Source organism: Phacochoerus africanus, chromosome 7, assembly GCF_016906955.1.
Source record: "Phacochoerus africanus isolate WHEZ1 chromosome 7, ROS_Pafr_v1, whole genome shotgun sequence".
Classification (NCBI taxonomy): domain Eukaryota; kingdom Metazoa; phylum Chordata; class Mammalia; order Artiodactyla; family Suidae; genus Phacochoerus; species Phacochoerus africanus.
Window position 1 is genome coordinate 71,643,154 of NC_062550.1, and position 23,610 is coordinate 71,666,763.

At 49.1% G+C, this 23,610-nt stretch overlaps 1 long non-coding RNA gene across 2 annotated transcripts; it reads left to right on the forward strand.

The window, feature by feature from the left end:
- The first annotated feature begins 1,443 nt into the window (after positions 1–1,443).
- LOC125131819 (uncharacterized) lies at positions 1,444–16,498 on the forward strand. Of its 2 annotated transcripts, XR_007136029.1 has the most exons (6): positions 1,444–1,826; positions 2,179–2,260; positions 5,612–5,663; positions 6,890–7,162; positions 15,818–15,882; positions 16,048–16,498. It is a non-coding gene; the product is annotated as an uncharacterized LOC125131819 (long non-coding RNA). The 2 variants fall into 2 exon arrangements; XR_007136028.1 differs by lacking the exon at positions 6,890–7,162.
- The last annotated feature ends 7,112 nt before the right edge of the window (positions 16,499–23,610 follow it).

Below are 23,610 nucleotides of genomic sequence, written 5' to 3' on the forward strand. Positions count from 1 at the left end.
TCCCCTCTTGGCCATGCCTGCTCCCTTGACCTCCCACCCTACCCTCCAGTTTGCCCACTGGTGATTTGAGCTTTGCACTTTCTCATCCTTCCAAACTCAGCTCTGAGTCTAAGATCCAATAAACTGTGAAATTACTATGAAAACTTAAGGGAAAGAACCCCCCTCTCTGAAAATGTGCATATTAATAGTGGACAAAACCTTAAACCCAGGGAGTTCCTGTTGTGGCTCAGCAGTAACCTGACTAGTATCCATGAGGATACAGGTTCCAGCCCTGGCCTTGCTCAGTGGGTTAAGGATCCTGTGTTCTCAGTGGGTTAAGGATCCTGTGTTGCTGTGGCTGTGGCACAGGCCAGCAGCTGTAGTTCTGATTGGACCCCTAGCCTGGGAACCTCCATATGCCGCACCTGAAATTTTTCCCCAAAAAAGTCCCCCAAAGGCCTTCCTTTCATAGAGGATATGGGTTCCTAATGAGCACAGGACAGGCTGGCCTTCTGGTGTCCTCACTAATTTAGGGCCTGCTTTTATTTTGACTTGTGCCAATTCAAGTCTGCTTCATAATTGAGTATGCCATTTCTGAGTTGGCCTGCTGTTAGGAAGCTCTGCAGGGGCCTTTGTTAAGTCTTTGAGAGCACCATTCTCCTGTGTCCACATGGTGGCGCACAGGTCTGAGGGAGTCACACTGGCAGAGGGCTGCGCAGGAGAGGGGGAGGAGGGGGGAGGAGGAGGAGGGGAGAGGGAGGGGGAAGGGGGTGGGGGGAAGGGAAGGAGGAGCGGGGAGGATGGAGAGTGGTGTCTGGGGAGGGGTGTCGGGGACAGAGGTGGGCGGATGGTTTTTCTCTCCATGAGTCTAGGGGCAGGATTGGAGTGAAACGTGGACCCCCCAGGCCCAGGAGGAGGTAGAGCCTTACCTAGAACCCACTAAACATGTGTCAAATGAGGGAGGGTTCAAATAGCCCAGTCCTGATAGGGGCCAGGATGGCGGGGTCACCGAGGGAGGGCTTCCAGAACACCTACAGGGTGGGGACTGGTTAGAAGACAGATGGCTGTTAGACCCCAAAAGAGGCTGCCTAGAAGGGGTCCCCCGTGGTAGCATCTTTATAAAAAGCAGGGAAAGGGTTTTCTTAATTCCTCTTGGCCGGTTTAGGTGCAGCCCAGCCCTGAGGCAAAGGGATAGTTGTGATGACCCAGGGCCCTCGCTTATGGTCTGAGGATTCGACTGGATGAACCCCTAAATCCTGCAGGATGCCCCTCTTGTGCCGGCAGCCGGGAGCCCGCGGGCAACCCCACTGAGGGCGGCGGGCGGTCGCGGGGCGCGCGCTCCTGCCTCGGGCGGGCGCTGGCCCTTTAAGGCCGTGCGGCCTGGGTACAAAGGCCCTAGAGCCCCAGCCTGAGTCACGCCGGCTCCTGCGCCCGCCCCGCGCCGCCCCGCCCCTCCCCGCGCCTCCGGAGCCTGCGCCTGGGGGCGTCCGCGAGCGCAGCCTCCTCCGCGAGGGCCTAGGACCCCCGCCTCAGGGTTTTCGCTTTGGCCTCAGTTTCCACATCCACAGGCCGGGAGGGAAATCCCATTCTGCAGGCGCCTGAGACTGTTCCTCCCCCGAAGGAAAGAGAACTCGAGCCTCATTTCCCCGTCTGCGGTCTGACTTCCACGGACCCCTTAGGCCTTCCACCCCTCGCGCTGCACTTTCCGCCAAGATAGCGGGGCTTCGGGCCTGAGAGCCTACACGGGAAAGGGGGCCTGTCGGTCCCTGCCAACCGAGCCCCGAGCCCAGCAGCAGGGCTCCGGGTGATGTGACGGTGGGCTCCTGGGTCCTGAGAAACAAGAGAAGGTGGGTTTGGAGACGCGTGGGGTGACACCAGGGGCTGATCCCTGGGTCCCCCAGTTTGCCCCACGCCTGGGCCTGTCCCAGCACAACCGTTCCCCTCCCTTGTCCTCGCCCTTCCCTCCTCCTGCTCACACTTCCCTGTTCCCCAGCCATCTTGCCAAGTCCCAGCTCCCAGGGCTAGTGTGGATTCCATCCCTTGAAGTCATGGATCACTGCATTGTTCTGCCAGACAATTATTTATCCCTTAATCTTTGCTGGCCTATATTTTTGTTTCTTTACAAAACTTGAGTAGGATGGAAAAGAAATGTCTCTTTTAACAGAAAAGTAAACAAAATTTTACATTGTTTATTGACAGTGAGGTCCGTGGGGACCACCAGCTCCACAGAGCCTTCTGTTTTTTCTTGGAAACAAGATTACAGGGATGTTCTCCCAAAGCAGTAAGTAACTGTCCTACCAAAAAGCCATGGACTCCACTGCTCAGTGTTTAGGACCTGGAGCCCAGGGCAGGAGTGGCCCTGTTGGAAAACGCCAACTTTGAGGGGGATTTGCAGCACTGGGAGGGACCCACAGAAGGCATGCTGGAGCCAGGCTCAGGTCCTGCTTCTGCAACAAGCTGGGTGTAGGAGCTCGTTCTTGCCCCTGGGCTCCCTTTCTTATCCGTGAGATGAGGAAGGTGGGATAAGTTATTTCTGGGGTCCCTTCCACCTGCGAGTGCCCCAGGGGTGGAGAAGCCCCTGCTCTGAGTGGAGAGGCTCAGGGGTTGGGGCAGAGGTCAGGTGGCAGAGGACCAAGTCAGGGGCAGAGGCCAAGAGTCCCTTGCCCTGGGCAGCTCCAGGGCAGGGATGACCCTCCAATGAGTCCCTCCTGTCAGCCCTGAGAAAAGCCATATGGCAGCTTCCCTGTGCATCCGCTCAAACTCAGGGCTCAGACAAAACAGCCCAGAGGAGTGGTGGGCTCTCAGCCCTTCTGTTGGCCTCAAAATGCCCGACTACCCAGAAAAGCCCCCTGAAGAGGAAATGGTGAAGAGCCTGGCCTTTGGAGGGCTGGTTTCACATAAGGGAAGGGCGAGTCCCAGCCCAGAAAGCGCGATGCATCCAAATATATGGATTTGATGGCCTGCAGTGCCCATTTGCCTTTAATTAGGTGCCTGAGATCCTCAGTCCTCTGTCAGGATTAAGTTTGAAAGGGTGCCCAGGTCTGTTGCACACAGTAGGACTCAGAGCACTGGGAATGATGGCAGTTCCCAGTTGCAGAGTACAGATCTTGCCTGACACACAGATAAATGCAGGACATGAGTCAGGTCCCCCACAGCCCTGTGAAACTGGTGAGGACATCCTTATTGTGGAGGCTCAAGAGCGTAAGTAACTTGCTCAAGGTCACATGGCTGTCTTCAAGGTCCCAGTTCTGTATCTGCCAGAGCCTATAATTTTAACCCCTAGCCTGTTAACTTCCTCGAAGTTGAAGAGATACTCCCTGCCTCCGAGGAGTTTGGGATTTAAAGATAAATTTCTGTGGCCTAAATTGAAAGAAGACCATGTGTACATTTGCTAAGAGCAGGTTTGACACACCTCCCAGGCGACCCTTGCCTCAGACCTTCCTGAATCTGCAGTGGGGCTGTCCCTGAGCCCCTGCCTCACTCTGGTGGAAAGGCTAGAGTTCACGTTGGCAAGAGGTGACCCGGGCAGCTGGGAGAAGAGGGTCGATAGACTCTCGTCTGGACATTCTGAATTTTGACCCCTCGAATGTTTGAACTGTCTTAAAATTAAAACAGAAACAAATATGCACCCCTGAAGACCAATGGTTAATATAAAGCAGAATTTACAACTTCATTTCATTCAGGCCCGAGCTTCTCCATGTATGAAATGAGAACAGTATGCCCAGTTCAGCAAGAGTGCTGTTAAAAAGATCAATGAGAGAATGTGGGTGAACGTGCTTTGCAAACTGTGAAGCCTTAGAACAAGGGTGAGATGAGGGAGAAATCTCTCCCGCTCAGACTGCACTCCCACCTGTGGGCCTAGAGGCATTCTCAGGGCAGTGTTCTGATTCAGCCCGCCCCAGCCCAAATTTCTTCCAGGGCCTCTGCTGTCTTCTCAGCAGCCCCCCTGGTCTCTGAAATGCTTCTCTGCCTTCTCTCCTCACCCACCTGGGGGACCTCCCTTCAGGCTGCTCCAGGCGCATCTTTCAGTTCTCAGGCAAGCCCACCTACACTGGGTCCCCAAAGGAATCTGCGGTGCAGAAACCACCCCCCACCCCCCGCCCCCAGCTGGCTTCCACCTACCTCTCCAGCCTGGTGTCCTCTTCCTCCTCCCTCCGGAGAGGGGCAGAGGGCTCAGCCTCCTTACTGGGCCACACCACATGACTCACTGTTCCCTGCACACACCCCACCCTTCCGTACCTCTCCTGCTCCCTCCAGGACGAACGGCCTTTCCTCCCAGTGCCCCCACCCCCCAGGCCTGCCCTTCCTCTGGACCCTGGGCTGTGTTCAGACCTCTCCAGGCGGCCCCTACAGCTGCCTGCTTTGTGGTGGGGAATCCATCTTCCACATTCCACGGTGCCCAGTTCAGTGATTTGCCCACATGAAATGCATGATAAATGATGACAGCATTGACATTTTTATGTGAAAGTGTTACTTCAAAGAGTTTTTTGGAAAAAGGCAAAAGAATGGATCCTTGAAGGTGGGATTTCAACCCAGACTCCTGCATGAGGGGTGTGCTGTTTGGACAGTGAATATTTGCCTTTAAAATAGAAGCCCCTGGCCTAGGGATAGCCTTTCTACCCTGGTATCCTGCTTCAGGGAACAAATGACTCAGGCTGGACGCTGTCACTGGTCTTCAGGCCAAAGCCTGCAAAGGCGGGACCCCTGAGGCCTGTGTTTGGGGCAGGCCCTCAGCCTGCGGCCTTTCCTGTGCCAAGAGCAGTGAGTCTCGCCCTTGGAAGTCAACAGTCACTAATCCACTGCGGGTGAGGTGTCCGCCTGCTCAGAAATCTCCTGGAGCCGCGAGGCGCCAGCCCTCCCCCAGGTGCACGCGTGCGAAGGCTGCCCAGGGAAGGTGTAAGGCGCGTTCTCGTCCGCCAGGGGGCCCCAGACATCGCGGCAGGCCCTGGGGCAGCCCCCAGCCAGGAGGCCTTCTGCTCCCTTGAGAGTCCAGGAAGTAACAGGCTTTCTTTCTGAAAAAAGGCACGTGGGGCAGAGCAGGCCAAAGGGACAGGAAGGCACAGGGGCTGTAATTAGAACCCCCTGGGGCCTGCTTGCTTTTTGTCAGGAAGCTTTTCTATGTCTCCTGCAAGAGGTCACCTTGTCAGCCACCTGGGTCAGGGTCCAAAGTTAATCTTAGAGTTGCCACTTAGAAACTTACAGAGACTTGGAACAAGAGGTGTCCCCCCCCACACACACACCCCACCCTCCCACAGTTTGCAGTTGCTCTTGGGGCCTCCAGACCCATCTGGAACTTTGTTCCAGGCTTTGGGGTTCTCAGCGACATTCCCCAAGCTTGCCTGACCCATCTCTGCTCATTGTCTGCCTACCAGCCTTCAAAGGCCAACAAACTGAGCCAAGATTTAAACAATAATAATTAAATACTGAGACTGCTGTATGCCACACACAACCCCCATGAAGTGGGTATTAATTGTCCCATTTTACAGGTGAAGATACTGAGTCTCAAAGAGATTAACTGCCCTGAGTCACCAAATACTAAGGGATGGTCCCTTTACAAAGCCTGATCAATTTAACCTTAGACTTTATTCATTTCTTCACTTAAACATTTACTGAGCGTTTCTTGGTTTTGTAGAACCTTAGATTTTGCGGTGGAACCTGAGTCCAGATAGGAGGCCTCAACACGGGTGAGTGAAAATGACTCTCAGAACAATTCATCATAAAGCAAAATATCAACATTCCACACGACGGTGCATATGAGTTTGTACCTCCCCACTAGATTGTATGTTTGCAAAAGGCAAGAATTATTTCCTTGGAATTTCAGGCACTTAAAATAAGCAGTGAGAGTTGCTCCGACAGTCCCTGGCTGTGGTCCAGGTGAGCAGACCTCATCAGCAGATCATATCTGACACGGAGATGGGAAAAGGGAAGGTGGTGAATTTCCCACCCCACCCAGCAGAGCAGGAGAGCCTGCCAAGATCCCACGTGTTTCCAGCGCCTCTGTGCTGGGCATCTAGGAGACAACAGAAATCCCTACCTTCTGCATATCCCTGTCCCCTAATCCCCTCAAGTGACAAGGCTTAGCAGGAAATCAAATGCATAAAGGGGGAAGCATAAAGAGAGATGAAAAGACCCTTTCAATCCCACCCCAGAAGATAAGCTTCACAGGAACAAGGATTTATCTGTCTTGTTCACTGTGGCATCCCAGAACCTGGCCCCTAGCCTGGCGTGCCCAACGAGCGAACGATGGCTTTGTCACCCCTGTGTTCACCCAGAAGGCGCTGAAAGGGCAGGACCCTGTGAGCTGCGTTCGGTGGCCCTCCTCCACGGAGCCCTCGGGCGCTGCAGGAATTTTCCCCTATCCATAGCTGCCTACCACGTGGGCTTCTTCCATCCTGCCTTGGCCCTCAGCGTGCGTGCGTGCGTACGTACGTACGTACGTGCGCACATGCGTGGGTGCCCACGTCCGCGGGGTTGGCACCGATGGGTGGACTGCTGAGGAGTTGGGGGTACTGCACCTGGGAAGGGTCCCAGGTGCAGTTTTAGGCGTGGGAGGAAGACTAGGGCAGTGAGAAGTCCTTGGGGCACTGCGTCCCGGGGTCAAAGCGAGGCTGCTAACCGCCCTGGAGGTCGTCCAACCCCGAGTCAGATGCTGCCTTGCCCAGAGTCTGCCTGCCAGCCTTGCTGCAACCCCGGCCCCGGGACTCACCGCTTCCCCTTCCAGGCCCAGCAGATCCCACCTGGGCTCTCCCCTCCGGCCTCAGGATCCACCAGCAACCCCAACTCCTGCGCGCTGTGCAGCAGCAGTGGTGCCGTGGGACAGGGTCTGGGAGAAGCGAAGGGCAGAGGATGAGGGGCTCTGGGCTTAGAGTCAAGGAATTTGAACTGAGGTCGCGGCCATGTCTTCCCTCAGCGACCCTGGGCAGCTCACGCGACCTACTGGTCTGCACACCTCTTTGGCAAAACGCGAGGACTCCAGCCCCTCCTTCATCGTGAGGAGCCAGTGTGTGATTTGGTGTATACACGCACAAGGGGTGAGCCATTGCCCAGCTCTGCCAAATCCTCGATTTAAGCGCCGGGACGGCCCCAGTCCTGTTGTCACCCAACCCCTCACTTTCTCTGGAACGTGACCCCCCGGGGGATGCTGAACACGCTGAACAGCCCGAGCTCCAGAACTTTTACAAAGGTACAGCCTTTCAGTAACTGTGTTTACCCAGCACTTAGCCTGTTCCAAACACTCTTCTAAGTGTGTTTATGCATTATCTCACTTACTTCTTACAGACACCTTTCCAGAGGGGAGACATCATTCAGAGAGATTAAGCAACTTGCCTGAGGTCACATAGCTGGGGGCAGAGGAGACAAAACGCAAACCTGAGTTTGCCTGAGGCCAGAGCTCCAACTCTGAACTACTGTTGTTCTGCAAGCCTCTGGTCACCTCTTGTTGTTCTGCCACCTTTGAAGAAGCCCAGGGCCCAGAGGAGACCTTTCCTCTAGTCCCTAACTCAGGTTCTAGCTAGTACTGTGTGCTCAGGAAGGAAGGAGGGAGGGAAGGAGGGAAAGAGGCAAGGGAGGAAGGAGTCAGGCAGGCAGGCGACAAGTCATGCTTTTAGCCACGGCCTAGCCCCAGGCTGGAATCACCTTTCTAGAGCTGGGGCCACTGCCCCAGGCAGCAAGGCAGTTGTTGGGTCACTGCTGGGCCTTCACTCTTTTTCTAAAAATATCAAGAGGAGAGCCCTCCCAGGCCACCTAACAGATATCCAGTTGCTCTTGGGGTCAGTTCTGTGCAGCCCAATCCTGCCACCTGGCACCTGCTCCCTCTGGCCCCTGCCTGACAGCTGATCCTGTCATCCCTGTGCATTTTACCGCAAGGCAAAGTCCAGTTCTGCAGAGGTGGGAACTCTGGGCAGCCAGGCCCGGCCCGGCCTGGCCCCGCCCTTGCTGAGCTGCTGGGCATCCAGGTAGTTCCGGGGTGTTTTCCCCAAAGCCCAGTCCGAGCAAACCCTTCTTTGCTGGGGCTCTGTTCCCATGGCTGCCAGTGCCTCCAGCCCCTTTGGAGTTTGAACAGCGGCCAGGTTCCGGGATGTGGACCCCAGCACTGCCCTCAACAGCTGTGTGACCTAGGACCTCTGTTAGCTTCCTATAAATGCCAGAATAATAAGATTACAAAGCAGTGAAGGCATTATCCTGTTTTGAAAGATACATATTATGTGCAGAGATGCAATAAGTAAAATGTTAACAGTGTCATCTCTAGGCCCGAGGATTTGAGCTGCCCTTATTCTTTGGGTTTTATCTCTATTTCCTAATTTTTCCTCAAGAAAAAATCCTAATATTTTCCTAGTATTTCCTGTTTTTTCCTCAAAGAACACATACAGTAAAAGGAAAAATGTTAGAACAACCCCACAATAGATATTTAAGTATTTGTCTTGACTTTCAGGACAGTTTGAGGAGAATGTTAATGAAAGTGGGTTGCAGACTTTAAAGGGCTTTGCAGTGTCTGGGGTTCTTGATACCGTTTCCCAAGGGGCGTTTTGGAGCTGGACCTGCAGTGGGTGTGTGTGTGTGGGGGGGGGGGGTCCCACACCTGGAAACCCTAAAATCAGCTGCCCCACCTGGAGCTTCATCCTTCCTCACCAGGTAGGAAGGGGAGAGAATGCTGGTCCATGTAATGCAGCATAGGCATGGGTAAGGCCGTGGCTATAATGCGCCAGCCTACACTGCAGATGAGTCAGCAGCATTGCTTGAGAGCCCACTGTGTGCAGTGCCCTCCCTGTACTCTGTTCTGAGAAGATAGCTCTGTTTGCTTTCCCGTGTCAATAAACAGTTACCGGGCATCTCTGTATTTAAGGAAGTCAGAGAGAGGGCATGGCCGCGAAGTGATTAATTTAGATGGGTGGGGGGTGGGGGCGGCTTTGGGAGGATTACAAAAAGGGAGAGAGCATGTGAGAGAGACAAATGGAGTGAGGAAGCAGGAGACCACTCATCTGGAGGAGAACTGATAGACTTTAATGTCATCTCAGCCAGATCTTGAGAGACAAGAAGAATCCTCTGGAGGTCAGAGTCCTGCCTTGGGAACCACTACCCTAATGGGAAAGACTGGTTTCCAAGTGGGTGTCTGTGTAACCCACAATAATTTGCAGGGCTCAGTACAAAATGACCCTGAGGGCCCATAGTTCAGAATTTATTAAGAATTTCAGGATTGGAGTTCCCATCATGGCTTGTGGAAACAAATCTGACTAGGAACCATGAGGTTTTGGGCTCGATCCCTGGCCTCGCTCAGTGGGTTAAGGATCTGGCATTGCTGGGGCTGTATTGTAGGCCAGCAGCTATAGCTCTGATTTGACCCCTAGCCTGGGAACCTACATATGCCCCAAGTGTGGCCCTATAAAGAAAAAAAAAAAAAAAAGGAATTTTAGGATGGTAATGGTGGAGCTTTAAACCAGGGGGTTAGGTTGCTAGACCCTTTCTAAGCCAGACCCTTGAAGCTAAGCCAGCCTGCTAGTGCAGGGGAGAGGTACTACAGATTTCTTGTTGCCAAGAGGGTCACAGGCCTGGGGAAGCCGGGAGACTGCTTCACCGTGTCTTGGGTTGAGGTTGGCCTTCAGAGGTAAGATCATCTGTCCAGATCTGGTTCTGTACTTGATACTTCCTGTCGGTGGCCAGTGGAGATTCTGTCTCTTAAATAATGGTGTCCAAAAGGCCAGAGGCTCCTGGCTCCTTTCCCACATGCCAGGACTGGGGAGCAGTAAAGAACACAGATTCCGATGCTTCAGTAGTGGTCGTGGCAGGAAATGCTTCTCCCGAGAAGTGCTGGCCTCGCTTAAAGCAGTTCAGCCTCAAACCATGCACGATTTGGTCGGGCCTCAGGACATCAGCTTCAGCCCTGTGTCCAACCCTTTCATTTTACTAATGAGGAAACATGGGACCCGTTCAAGGTCACATAGCTGGCCAGTGATGACACCAGAACCCAGGTTTCTGAATTCCCATCAAGAGCCCTTTCCTAAAGGAGCCCTCTGCCCTGGTTTATGGGGAGCAGGGTGTGGGGCTCCCCTGGGACCTTGCTTGCCTGAGAAAACCACTGCCACCCCCTGGGACACCGTTCGCTGGGCTCCAGTGGTGTGGACAGTTGAGGGCTGGGCTTAAGATGATGCTCACAGCCCTCCCTCTCTGCCTTTCACCCTTGATCTGAGCAGATGGTGGCACTGCCAGCAAGAGAGGGGCCCCGCTGATGTCTGGGGATAACAAAGCCACAGGGAAACAGTAGGTACCAGTGGGCAGTTCCTAGTCCTGCTGCTAAGACCTGTCAGGGGAGCAGGCTTGGCCCTTCCTGTCGGGTGTCTCTGTCAGGATTAAAGGGTAATGGAGTAGAGTTCTAATCTGGGTCAGGAGCAGAGACTCAAGATACCTGGATGGAGGGCGAGCATGGGAAGTAGGCCAGAGTCCCCAGGAAAGCAGCCTGGACGGGAGCCACTTTACTCGCCAGTGAGCAGCAGAAAGTGCCCAAGGGCCTCAAATATTGACATTGCACAGGACAGAATGTTTGCACACATGTGCTAGTATAGAATTTGCACAGCTGCCTGAGGACCTACGCTGAGGCTATATGGTAAGGATGAGCAAAGTGAGGGCAGAGGAGTGAAGTCACTTCCTTAAGACCGTCTGACTGGTGAAGTCCTGGAGCTGGGACGAGAAGCCAGGTTGTCCTGTCTTAGTCCAGGGCTTCTTGCCCCGGCCTCTGGCTGGTCTCCACCGCCTCCTCGCCTCGGCACCTGTGAGCAGAGGCGGCAGAGGGTCTGGTGCATGTTCAATGTGATTGAACACCCTCACCCTGCGCTTGGAATGTCCTCGGCGCCCCTCCTCGCCACCACCCAGGAGGTCTTCCTTCCATCCTGGGCGTTTGTTCCCTATGAGGCCTTTGATGACACCTTCTGTGTGCCGACTAGTCTGTTCTCTCCTGGCCTGGAGGAGGGGCTGAGGGGACAGACCCTCAGAGGGAGCAGTGGGCTCAGAGCACAGGACCCAAGGGGTCCCTGGGTGTGGCTGGAAGGTGGCAGGTTGGAGGTGAGGCTGGAGAGGTGTGGGGGTGGAGCAGATATCCTGAGAACCCTGGGAGCAGTGAGAAGGTTTTCCTCACAAAGTGACATCCTGACAGCAGCATTTGAGAAGGGTCACCCTGGAGGCAGCACTGGGATGGACTAGAGGGAAGAGAGTCAGGAGTCCAGGAGACACGGTGGGGTCTGGCACAGTGGGGGCAGGATGGGGAGGGAAATGGGACACCCCACCCCACCCCCCAGAGAGGGGAAGGAGGTGGAACTGGGCACTTGCTGAATGATGCTTGTCAGGGTGTGGGAAGGGGAGGGTTAAGGATGACCCCTGTGTTTCTGGCCACACTGGGAATTCAGTCTTGAATCTTGCCCCCAGCGGCGCAGCCCCACGGGACTCACTTCCTGAACAGCTTTCCAGGAATGCAGCTCTCTGTAAAGTGAGGGCACTTTTGGCAAACTTGTGCCCACATTGCCTAGTGCTGATGACAGTAGCCTGACAGGGCCATTGCACCAGGGCATTTGGAAACCTGTTGGGGGCCGAAGTCCATAGCCCAGGGCAACAGCACATCCAAGCAGGTGGCGAGCAGTGCGTCACGACCCAGATTAGAGGGGGTTGAAGGTTCCCTGGTGCTCTGGCTCTTGTCTGGATGTCAGGGTTGTCAGGGCCCCGCACCTCCCCGTGGTTTTTGTGAACCAGCAGTGGAGGCAGCTTTAGGGCCTGATGGGGCCCCAGGCCTTAGCAAGGTCCCCGCACACCATGCCTGGGTGTCGCAACTCCCTGTGCATCGCTCCTCACCTCCTGCCAGCTGACAGCGTGCTGTTGGGGCAGAAATAGCCCATACACGTCAACAGTCTGGGGGTGCTGACCCTCCTGATGCAAGGTCTGTTCTTTCTCTCGGCTGTTGCTGCCAAGTCACTCCTGCCCAGGACTGAAGGCTGCTTGCTGCCTGGGCCAGAGGGTCGGGGGCAATTCTGATGGCAGAGCCTCTGGAAGGGCAGTGCTCTCGGAGCTCCACAGATTGTATAGGGTTTTAGGCCACTGTAAACCAGAGGCCTCTTGGCTGAGCTGAGTCCCTGGAGAGATGGAGGCTGCTGTGGACACACGTCACCGAGAGAGCAGTTGGGCGTCACCAGGCTGGCTTCTTTCCCGGGTCCCTCAGCGAGAGTCTTATCTTATCTTACAATGCAGCTGGGCTGGGGGCGCTGCCAGGCTTCCCAGGAGCTGCTTCTGAAGGCCAAGGGTGGGGGCAGGGGCTGGGCCTCACTCTACAGGAAGCCTTCTGATGGAGCCAGCCTGGGAGCAGCAGGTGTGGCATGTCAGTCTTGAGCAGAGAGAGCCCCCCATTTTTACCACGTCATCCTTCGCCCCTCCTCTTCTGTTCATCCCTCCAGCTGTCTAAAACCAAGGCCAGGCTATAGCCAAATGCATATCTTATTTGCATTCCTTGACCCTTCCGTGAGTCTATAACAGATAAAAATGCGGACTTTGGACTCAGAATGGCATCAAGCCTGGCTTTCCTACTTATAGCATGGTGACCTTGGACAGACTGGGTTCTCTGAGCCTTAGTTTCCCCAAGATGAGGACAAACCCTTACCTCACTGGGCTGCTGTGTAGGTGAAAAAGGGAAAGCATATAAAATAGTGCAGCGCCTGGGGAATAATACCGGAATTACTGATACCAGTTATAGTTATTGTCATTGCTGGAGGTATTCATGGTTAAGTTTTGTATGCTTTTCCACCCATTTCTAGAAACTGTTTTGTTATTTTGTTAATCTTTCAAGTTTATTTTGGTAGTCTTTGTTCTCTCTCCATCTTCTCAACCTTTGACTTTATTCCTTGAAGAATGTCAAGTCTAATGTTAATTCTAAGTCTTTAGAATTCCCAAGTGCATAGTTTACACTTAGAGCACATCTCAACTGGCTATTTATATGCAGAAGCCTGAAGTAGGACCCAGGTGATCTCACACCTGGTCTCGCATATACGAAAATTAACTCGAAATAGACCATGGACCTAAATTAAAGAACTAAAACTATAAAATACTCAGAAGAAACTATAGGGGTAAATCTTTGTGACCTTAGGTTAGACAGCGTTTTTTTTAGATATGATATCAAAAGCATAAGTGATAGGAGTTCTGTGGCATAGCAGGTTAAGGATCTAGCATTGTCACTGTAGCAGCTTGGGTTGCTGCTTTGACAGGAGTTAGACCCCTGGCGTGGGGAACTTCCATATGCCATGGGTGCAGCCAGAAAAAAAAAAAGAACGTATATGTATATGTGTGTGTGTGTCTAAGAGAGTCACTTTGCTGAATAGCAGAAATTGGCACATTGTAAATCAATAATATTTATTTATTTATTTATTTTTGCTTTTTAGGGCTGTACCCACGGCATATGGAAACTCCCAGGCTAGAGGTTTAATTGGAGCTACAGCTGCTGGCCTACACCACAGCAATAGCAACGCCAGATCTGAGCCACGTTTGCGACCTACACTGCAGCTCATGGCAATGCCGGCTCCTTAACCCACTGAGCAAGGCCAGGGATTGAAGCTGCAACCTCATGTTTCCTAGTCGGATTCATTTCCGCTGTGCCATGATGGAAACTCCAACTATATTTAATTTTAAAAAATATGTTAAATAGGAGTTCCCGTCGTGGCGCAGTGGTTGACGAATCCGACTAGGAACCATGAGGTTGCGGGTTCGGTCCCTGCCCTTGCTCAGTGGGTTAACAATCCGGCGTTGCCGTGAGCTGTGGTGTAGGTTGCAGACGCGGCTCGGATCCTGCGTTGCTGTGGCTCTGGCGTAGGCTGGTGGCTACAGCTCCAATTCGATCCCTAGCCTGGGAACCTCCATATGCTGTGGGAGCGGCCCAAGAAATAGCAAAAAAAAAAAAAAAAAAAAAAGTTAAATAAATCATTCAACTTTGATACAGATCTTAGTATAAATGAGAAACTAATTAGTGTTGAGGAAATATCACAAACTAACCACAGGGAAAGGGATATATTATTCATCAAATAAATGTCAAATAGCTCCATTTGCTAATGGCAAAAAAGAAACAATAAAACCAGAAGCCAAGATAGTGACCCTGTAATGAAGAAGGATTTTCCAAACATTAAAAAAGAGGCATAAATCACAAAGAAAAAGATTAATAGACATCAAAATGCTAAACTTCTGCCACAAGAAACACTTTTTTTTTTTTTGTCTTTTTGCCTTTTCTAGAGCCGCTCCCACGGCATATGGTTTAATACATGGAATGCTAGGAGTTCCCTTCATGGCTCAGTGGTTAACAAGCCGGAAAAGGATCTATGAGGATGCAGGTTGGATCCCTGGCCTTGCTCAGTGGGTTAAGGATCCCTCGTTGTGAGCTGTGGTGTAGGTCGCAGACACAACTCAGATCCTGTGTGGCTGTGGCTGTGGTGTAGGCTAGCAGCTGCAGCTCCAATTTGACCTCTAGCCTGGGAACCTCCCTATGCTTTGGGGTGCGGCCCTAAAAAAAACAAAAAAACGAAAAAAACATGGAATGCTAAACACTAAGATGTTCATAGTTAGAGGTTGTGAGCTTATGAACACTGTCTGGTTCTACCACCTGTGTGACCTTGGGCAGGGCTTAACAGGGTTAACCTCCCTGTGCCTGTTTCCTCACACATGAAAAGAAAATGGCAATGGTGCCTTCCTGATGAGATTGTTGTGAGGGCTAAATGGGTTAATGCATGGAAAGGACTTACAAGAGCACCTGGCACATTACTCAGTAACTCTTAGAATTGGTGTTATTATCATATGTTCTCTTACAGATGGACTTCTGTTTTGTTGATCAGGATACTAAAGGTTGTACACATGAGAACAGTGACACTGCCAGTTTTATAAGTTATAATAAATGGGAGTTCCCTTGTGGCTCAGTGGGTTAAGGATCTGGTGTTGTCACCGCTGTGGCTCAGGTTGCTGCTATGGCTTGGGTTCAATCTGTGGCCCAGGAACACCTGCAAGCTGCAGGAGCAGCCAAAAAGAAAAAAACAAACAAACACAAGTTTAAGGAATGGGTCAGATCCAAAAATAAAGGCAGTGCAACCTATACTATTCATGTTATGTAAAGCCAAGGAGATATTTTATATTTATGATGAATTGAAAAAGTCTCATAAAAATGGTACCTTGAGGTGTTCCCTTTGTAGCTTAGCAGTTAATGAACCCGACTAGGATCCATGAGGATGTGGGTTTGATCCCTGGCCTTGCTCAGTGGGTTAAGGATCTGGTGTTGCTGTGAGCTGTGGTGTAGGTTGCAGACAAGGCTTGGATCCAGCGTGGCTATGGCTGTGGTGTAGGCTGGCAGCTGTAGCTCTGATTTGACCTCTAGCCTGGGAACTTCCATATGCTGCAGGTGTGGCCCTAAGAAGTAAAAAACAAAAACAACAATAACAACAAAAACCACACAAAAAAACAAAAGGTACCTTGAGATGAAAAGGGCCAAGTGAAATCCCCACTCCTCTTTCCATTGGCCAAGAAGATGTCATGGAGAAGGTAGGATCTTAGAAGCCAAAGAAGGGGAAATTTCTTAGTTGGAATTACCACTGGCAGTTAGCACTAGGAAGTGGTGCAGGAGCCTGTAGCTGTGAAAATGGAATGAACTCTGAATGGAAGGTGATGATGGGCTGGAGTGTGGTTGGTCTACAGGGACGCTGGACCGTTCAAGGCCAGAGGGTCCAAAAGCCTTTGCCTCACTGTGCCCTTTTGTATAATATCGAACCCTTCCAGCATAAGGGACCTTTGAGGATCACCAATAGGATGTTTCTGTATAACTCTGGGCTCTTTTGTATAGGTGGAAGTTCCCTTCCAGAGACAAATGAATCCCTCTATATAAACACGTTTCACAAACATCCGCAGGTAAGTCATCTGCAGAGAAATGAGCATGTTACTGGATAGATGGGGTGGGTAGGGAGCTTCTGGCCTACAGAAGCTGGGTGCTGACACTGTGTGTGAGCCCATGGCTGTTAATCCCGTGTGCGTGTAGATCTATATGTATAGTACTTCCCAATGACCTGTTTCTAGGATGCCCAAGGATAATTCCAGACTTGGCTGCATCCCAGGGGCTTTCACTCACTTCCCCTGGGCATCAGGAGGCTGAGTGCCAGAACCTGCATTTACCAGGTGACTATCTACCCTGCTTTGTTCTCGTGCCCTTTCTGCTCCTCCTCTGCCAGGGAGAGGACAGCCAAATTCCAGAGCAGGGCTGAGGTGGCTGCCCCAGCTTGTCCAGGTTACCAACCTAGGCTGTGCTGAGTATGCAGATGGTGTGGAACTGGCTACAGGCCACCTCCAGAGAAGGAGCTCAATCGTGACTCAGCCTGGGCTTGTGAGAAAGGAGGGAAAAGGCAGGGAGACCTTTCAAACGTGGCCATCAAGGCAGTCTGCTCACTTGGCGTCAGTTGAGGTACTTACCCCTCAGGTGCACCAAAGTGTTTTTTGTTTCTGTTTTTGTTTTTTGTCTTTTTTAGGACCACACCAGTGGCATATGGAGCTTCCCAGGCTAGGGGGTCCAATCAGAGCCGTAGCCGCTGGCCTACAGCACAGCCACAGCAACTCAAGATCCGCGATCTACACCACAGCTCACAGCAACGCTGTATCCTTAACCCACTGAGCAGGGCCTGAGATTGCACCTGCATCCTCATGGATGCTAGTCAGATTCATTTCCACTGAGCCACAACAGGAACTCCTACACCAAATTATTAATAGAAGTTCTCTCTGGATGGTAGAATTAAGGGAAATTTTAAATCCTATTAAATATGTATTTTTCCAATTAAAAAAATTTTTTACAAGCATGTATTTCTTTTCTAAGTAGAAAAAGAGATAATACTAAACAGATAAAACACAAAGTTGGAGCTCCCACTGTGGTACAGTGGGTTAAGAACCTAACTGTAGCGGCTTGGGTCACTGTGGAGGTGTAGGTTGGATCCCTGGCCCAATGCAGTGTGTTTAAAGATCTGGCCGTGTTGGTGCAGCTGGAGCGGTGGTCCCAGCCGGAGCTCAGATTCAGTCCCTGACCTGGGAACTTCCATATGCCACAGGTATGGCTGTAAAAAGAAAAAAGAATGTTCATGATGGTACCATCTGTAATAGTGAAAACTTGTAACCAACAATACCAGATTGCTTAAGTACTTACGCTATAATCATACTATGGGATATTAGTATTTTTAAATGCTAGTTATTTTAAATGGTGTTACATAAAATTTGTGATGACATGGGTAGTGTTCAAATAACTTAATTAGGATACAAAGTAGGACTCTAAAAGTGTGTGCTTTATGATGCTGTATACTTAGAACTAGAGAATGGGAGATTATACATGAAAGTGTTGGCTGTGGTTATTTCTGAGTGGTCAGAGTATAGAGTATTTTGATTTTGTGTTGTTTTTCTGAAAATTTCAAAGATTCTATATATTTTACTTTGTAATCATGTTGTAAAGTAAGCCTTTTAAGATTAAAAAAAAAAATTGGAGTTCCCTGGTGGCTCATTGGGTGAGGGATCTGGCATGGTCACGCTGTAACTTGGGCAACTTCTGTGGCCCGGGTTCGATTCCTGGCCAGGGAACTTCTGCATGCTGCAGGTGCGACCGGAAAAAAAGTAAGATAAAAAAATGCTACCCTTCAAGTTGTGAGAATAACAAAGTTAACTCCAAGGAATTTAGGAGAATCACAGCCCCTGAGAATAGGGTAGGTGTCCTAGACACAGTGCAAGCCACTGAGAAGCATGGCCGGGCCAGACCTTACTGCTCATCTCTGATCCTTGGACCTCCTCCTGCAAGGCAGGGACTTGCCCTCGCAGAGCGGGGCCCTCGGAGACCTCAGTGACACCAGCACGGGGGAGTGTGGCAGCCCTCACCACCCTGGCACTGGGACCTGGCCTTTGCCCCCCTCTACACACACTTCGGCCTCTGCTGTCTATTTTCTGAGTCATGGGGAGTGTGCCCAGAAGCAAATTGGTGCTGGGATTCACATTTACTCCCTTACTCCCCAATCTCCTGAGCCACTGGCACAGGGTAGGTTTTTTGGCTGCTACCAGGCTTCAATGCCTCCGGTCTGAATTTCTCAAAGTGAGTCTTGGGAGGTTCTTTGAACTGGATCCTCTGAGAGACATGCGATGAAGGTTGTCAAAGCTCTGGGGGAAAGGAGCTAGAAGCTTTAAAAAATGGGTGGAATGGAGAAAAGGTTTGAAATTAGATTGATGGGGGGCAGGTGGCAGAGTTGTTATAAACTTCTTCCCCATTTCTCTTAGTGTTATTCTAATAGTTATGTAATTTTAAAAATTCAACCTTGAGGTCTCAAAGGGAAAAAATATGTGTAGACATTTCTCTGAATTCCTCAATAGTTAAAACACCAAGTTCTTTGGCAGGGAAATCTTTGTCCTTTGAAAGCTGTGTCCACATTGACCTAAAGCCTTATTTATTCAGCTCTCCTCCCTAATTGTTCACTGTTGCCTTCATAGAACCTGGCAGAGTAGCCAGTGCATAGTGAATGTTTGATAAATATTTGTCGATTAAATAAATGAACTGGGTTTGTATGCTCATTTAGAATGTATTCCCAGGCTGGCAGGTAGACAGATACTTTTTATATTATTTGCTATTAATAAAAAGAGATATCTTGGAGTTCCCACTGTAGCATAGTGCATTAATGATCCAGCTTCTCTCTGTGGTGATGCTGGTTCGATCCCCGACTAGTGCAGTAGGTTAAAGATCTGGCATTGCCACAGTTGTGGCTCAGGTTCAATCCCTGGCTTGGAAACTTCCATATGCCATGGGTGTGGCCAAAGGACCAAAAAAAAAAAAAAAAAAAGGAGAGAGAGAGATCTTCTTTAAAAATAAAAGAAAAAAAAATAAAAGAAACCCTTCCTACGTAATAAGAGAGTCAAGCACAGTTTATTAATTTATCTGCCTCAGTAAACACTATTTTTAGGTATAGCCACTAATGAAGCCAATAGCAACCCCATAAATTACCATTAGATTAAGAACAAATGTGTGACCTTGATTTGATTCTCAGTGTGGTGATAACCAAGAAGCACTGCGCATAAGGCGTGCTGGAGAGGCCCGTGGTCAAGGCTCACAGCACTGGAGAGCTGCAGTTAGACATGGTGACCTGACCCAGAAACTCCATTATAATAGCTTTATTGACCTACCATACAATTCACCTACTCGAAGTGTATAATTCAGTGGCCTTTAGTATAGTCACAGTTGTGCAATCACCACAATCAATTTTAGAACATTTTCATCACCCCAAAAAACTCCATACCCATTTCCCCCTCCCAGAAGGCCCCAGCTTAGGCAGCCACCACTAATCTACTTTTTATCTGTATAGATTTTCCTATTCTGCACATTTTATAGAGAGTTATACAAAAGTAATCCATTGTGACTTTCACTTAGCGCACTGCTCTCAAAATTCATGTTGGAACATGTATCAATACATCATTTCCTTTTATCATTGAATCGTAGTTCATTGTATGGCTATATTATGTTTTACTTATCCATTCTTGATGAACATTTGCGTTGTTTCCACCTTTTCACTGTTATGAATAACATTGCTTTGGACAGTTATTTGTTGTATGAATGTATATACCTAGGAACAGAATTGCTAGGTCATATGGTCTAGGTTTAATTTTTTGAGGAACTGCCAGACTGTTTTCCAAAGGGGTTGCACCATTTTACATTCCCACCAGTAGTCCATGTGGTTCCAGTTTCTCCACATTCTTAACACCACCTGCTTTTATCTGTCTTTTTGGTAATAGCTTCCTAGGGAGTATGAAGTAGTATCTTATTATGGTTTAACTTTGTACCTCCTTGAAGGCTAATGATGTTGAGCATCCTTTCATGTGCTTGTGATATATGTTCTTTGGAAAAAAAATGTCTGTTTTAGATCCTTTGCCCATTTAAATGTTGAGTTGTCTTTTTATTATAGATGATTAAAAGTTTTTTATATATTCTGGATACAAGTCTCGTATCATATATATGATTTGCAAGTATTGTCTCCCAGTGTATAGGTTCTCTTTTCACTTTCTCGATGGTGTTATTTGAAGCACAAAAGTTTTTAATTTTCCTGGGTCCAATTTTTTTCCTTTTGTTACTTGTGCTTTTGGTGTTGTGTCTAAGGCTTTTCCTCATGAATAGTTTTTAGATTGTTAACATTTCCATTTAGGTCTGTGATCCATTTTGAGTTAATTTTTGTATATGGTATGAGGTAGGGATTCATGTGGCTATGAATCCCTACCTCATACCAGTAGTTGCCCAGCAACACTTGCTGAAAAGACTGTTCTTCCTTAAATTATCTTGGCACCCTTGGTGATGATCAGTTGATCATAGATCTGAGGGTTTATTTCTGAATGCTCAATTCTATTCCATGGATCTAAATGTCTATCCTATGCCACTGTCACATTTGGTTACTTGATTACTGTAGCTTTGTTGTAAGTTTTGAAATTGGAAGATGAGAGTTCTCCAGACTTGCTTTTTTTCTTCCAAGATTGTTTTGGCTATTCTGGGTCCTTTGAAATTCCAAATGAATTTTAGGATCAACTCTGTAAAGAAGTCAGCTGGGATTTTGATAGAAATTTCATTAAATCCGTACACCAACTTGGGGAGTATTGCCATCTCAACAATGATAAAGGTATTTTCTAAGGTATAAACTGCAGGAGTTCCCATTGTGGCTCAGTGGAAATGAATCTGACTAGCATCCATGAGGACGCAGGTTTGATCCCTAGCCTCACTCAGTGGGTTAAGGATCTGGCATTGCCGTGAACTGTGATGTAGGTCGAAGATGTGTCTCAGATCTTGTGTTGTGGCTGTGGTGTAGGCTGGCAGCTGCAGCTCCTATTTGACCCCTAGTTTGGGAACCTTCACATGCTACAGGTGCAGCCCTAAAAAACTAAAAAAAAAAAAAAAAAAAAGTATAAACTGCAGGAGTTCCTATTGTGGCTCAGCAGGTTAAGAAACTGACTAGTATCCATAAGGATGCAGGTTGGATCCCTGACCTTCCTCATTGGATTAAGGATTTAGCATTGCCACAAGCTAAGCATAGGTCACTGATGTGGCTCAGATATGATGTTGCTGTGGCTGGCAGCTGTGTCTCTGCTTCACCCCCTAGCCCAGGAACTTCCATATACTGCAGGTGTGGCCATAAAAATAATAATAATAAAGTGTAAATTGCAAAGACAAAGAGAATGGGGGAAGAAATAAGAAGAGCAAAGAAGGAACATGACCCGGCTGAGAAGTAGAAGCTGTGTCCAGCAGAAAGGACCCAATGATGGGACATGAGCAGATCAGGAAGGCACTAACTTTGGAAACATCGGGTACTAAGGAGTGTGGGCGTGAGATGCAGAGCTGAGATGGGGGAAGGGCTGAAAGTCCACTCACAGAGCAGTGTGGCCCTCCAGGTTTCTTCCCTTGCCCCCTTTGAGCCTAGTGGTGGCTCCGCAGTAAGAGCCTAGAGATTTGTTCTTTTCAGGGGCAGTGCTCTTTTTTTTCTTTATTATTATTATTATTATTATTATTTAATAGTTATTTCCCCAATGCAATTTTTTTCTACTGTATAGTATGGTGACTCAGTTACACATACATATACACATTCTATTTTCGCACATTATCAGGCTCCATCATAAGTGACTAGACATAGTTCCCAGTGCTACACAGCAGGATCTCATTGCTAATCCATTCCAAAAGCAATAGTTTGTATGGTTCTTAAAGTGTGGTTGTGAACTGGTTTATGTCCATAGACTTTGTTACTAGCCCCAAACAGATACAGAGATGCAAAGAGTAGGAATAAGTGTTTATAATTTTTATAGATATTTGACTTACTCAATAGCCAAGTGGTTGCTCCATGGCTGCTTCTTGCTGAGCAGGGTCCAGGCCAGTGTGGATGTTTGACCTCTGTGAGTCGAGCGTGGTGGGTCACATGTACTATCATGTGCACTAGGACTACGTGTGGGTTCTGACAGATTGGAGATTAACAACTGGTCCTTCAGCCCAGAGAGCTTGAGAACCACATTCTAGAGGCCTACGGGTCGGTTGGGTGTGTTGCTGGAGAGGATTGAGTTCCCTGGTTGAAAATCTGCATTCTGAACTGTGGGATAGCCAGCCTTCTTTCCACCCTCATTCAAGAAAGCTGTCAGCTAGGTGTATACCCTCCCCCGACATCTGTCCCCTGGCAGGAGCCTAAAAGATTCTCATCAGAAAAGACTTGACTCAGAGAGAGGACTTTTAAACACTGACATTGAGAAGTCCCCTCAGAAAAACCTGCTCAACACCCATCTCTGTATCTGCAGTGGACAAGCTATACCCATGCACAGAAAGCTTAAAATAAGCTTTAAAAGTGTTTTGAGTAGATTTTCCACGAAAATGGCTCAGAATTCAAAAGATTCAAAGGGTTACTTGTCTCTACATGGTTCCCTTTCCAGTGAACTGTTTGTGCCTCAGCCCCACTTTTTTTTTTTTTAAAAAAAGGCCACATCCTCGGTATATGGAAGTTCTCAAGCCAGGGGTTGAATCGGAGCTACAGCTGCTGGCCTATGCCACAGCCACAGCCAAGCCAGATCTGAGCCGTGTCTGTGACCTACACCACAACTCATAGCAATGCTGGATCCTTAACCCACTGAGCAAGGCCAGGGATTGAACCTGCCTCCTCATGGATACCAGTCAGATTCATTTCTGCTGAGCCATGATGGGAAAGCCCTCCCTTTTTAATATAAATAGAAATTTACATGAAAGAGACCTTAATAAAACAAAATCAGGAACATAGAGAAAAGAATGTAGAGAGGAAAAAGTTCAAAAAAGGAAAATAATATAACATTCCTGGAGAGAAGCTATTACAGCAATGAAATAAGAACAGTGTTCTGTTAAAAGAAGGAATATTCTGAGACCCTTCCCCCCCAAAAAAAGAGAGAGAACTCTTGGAAATTAAAAATATGAATAAAAATATAAATATTGAAAAGTTAGAAAAAGAGGTTTATGAAATCCCACAGAAAGTAAAACAAAGAGATAGAGATGGAAAATTAGATATAGAAGGCTAAAGGAACTGGTCAGGAGAGCCAACAGGAGCTCCTGAAAAGAGCTCTTCTTTTTTCAACAGACTGAAAAAAGAGAGTGGGTAAGAAAAAACTATATAAATTTTTTTAAAGTATTTTTTTTTTTTTGGTAGAGCAGCAGGATGTAAGTTTCCAGATCAAAAAGTGCCTTGGGGGTGCAGTGGTGTCGTGGTGCAGTGGTTAACGAATCCGACTAGGAACCATGAGGTTGAGGGTTCGATCCCTGGCCTTGCTCAGTGGGTTAAGGATCCGGAGTTGCCGTGAGGTGTGGTGCAGGTTGCAGATGCGGCTCGGATCCCACCTGGCTGTGGCTGTGGCATAGGCCGGTGGCCACAGCTCCTATTAGACCTCTAGCCTGGGAACCTCCATATGCCTCGGGAGTGGCCCTAGAAAAGGCAAAAGGACAAAAATAAATAATAAAATAAAAGGTGCCTTGGATACCCAGCATCATGGCCGAGGGAAGACCCATCCCAGGGCACATCAGAACCCTGGAGGTCAGAGAGAAGAATCTAAAAACTTTCAGACATGAGATGCAAAGGACACACAAGTGAAAAG